Here is a 1080-nt window from a genome sequence, read left to right as displayed (position 1 = left end):
GTTTATAATAAAAAGTCTCTCAACAAAGTGACTTAGAAAATAATGCATTCAGACTGTGTAGAATTACTGCCTAGCAGATTCTATTTATCTGTAGCTTAAAAAGCAGCTGCGTTTTTGTAAAAAGCAATGAATGTGGCAGTCCTACTTAAAGGTAGAAGAAAAAGAACACCCCTTGTTTTGTAATAAGGGGATTTTCAATTTAAAAGAGAGAGAGAGCCTGTTGTGTGAAGTATGGTTATTACATTCACTGTATTCTATCTCACCCACCAGGAGGCTAATAATGAAGGAGTCACTGAAGGAGACCAATGCCATGAGGGTTATCTCGCAGCCCCAGATGCTGGATAAGTTGAAGGAGGCAGACTTGCTTTTGGATGACATTCAGAAAGCCTTGAATGATTATTTGGCGAAGAAAAGACTATTCTTTCCAAGGTAAACAGTCCATTTCATCTGTCTGCTGTAGGTGTTGGTTTAAAATATGTTTATATAAATACCTATAAATTTCATCTTTTTTTTTTTGATCTTTTTTTAGGCTTTTCTCTTGATGCAACAATGATCACTCGGGAATCTTTTTTTGACACAAAGGATCCACTCCACGTCCAACCACACCTAAAGAAATGCTTTGAAGGAATTGCCAAGTTCACTTTTAATCATGAGAAAGAAATTACCCACATGGAGTCAGCAGAAAATGAAAAAGTAGAGCTCGTGCTGCGAATAATTCCAGCGAGTGCCAAGGGGCTAGTTGAGAAATGGCTTCATGAGGTGAATATCTTTAGCTCTTACTTAGGGTTTAGTTACTGTATAATCATTTTCTCTTTTAGGAGCAATGAATATCATACGCATATTTCCTAACTAAATGGCTCTCTGAATATTTGTCAAGATGTTGACAGATCTCAGCATTATTGTTATTTATTGCAACTTGATTTTTGCATGTTTGCAGATGCTAAATAATTTTAATAAAAAGCTCTGAGAGGCTGTTAACAAAGTGGATCTGTGTATGAAAGCATATATGTGAATATATGTTTGTGTCTACATGTATGTGTTTTTGTGCTTTCATGGTGTAATGTCTGCAGCTTAGGAAGA

At 36.0% G+C, this 1080-nt stretch overlaps 1 long non-coding RNA gene across 1 annotated transcript; it reads left to right on the top strand.

The window, feature by feature from the left end:
• The first annotated feature begins 282 nt into the window (after positions 1-282).
• On the top strand, positions 283-760 carry LOC148593009 (uncharacterized). The gene is made up of 2 exons (XR_015913839.1): positions 283-429; positions 530-760. It is a non-coding gene; the product is annotated as an uncharacterized LOC148593009 (long non-coding RNA).
• The last annotated feature ends 320 nt before the right edge of the window (positions 761-1080 follow it).

This window comes from Tinamus guttatus, unplaced genomic scaffold, assembly GCF_059628265.1.
Source record: "Tinamus guttatus ecotype Peru unplaced genomic scaffold, ASM5962826v1 Tinamus_guttatus_pri_ptg000472l, whole genome shotgun sequence".
Classification (NCBI taxonomy): Eukaryota; Metazoa; Chordata; class Aves; order Tinamiformes; family Tinamidae; genus Tinamus; species Tinamus guttatus.
This window is presented reverse-complemented; position numbering and strand designations above follow the sequence as displayed.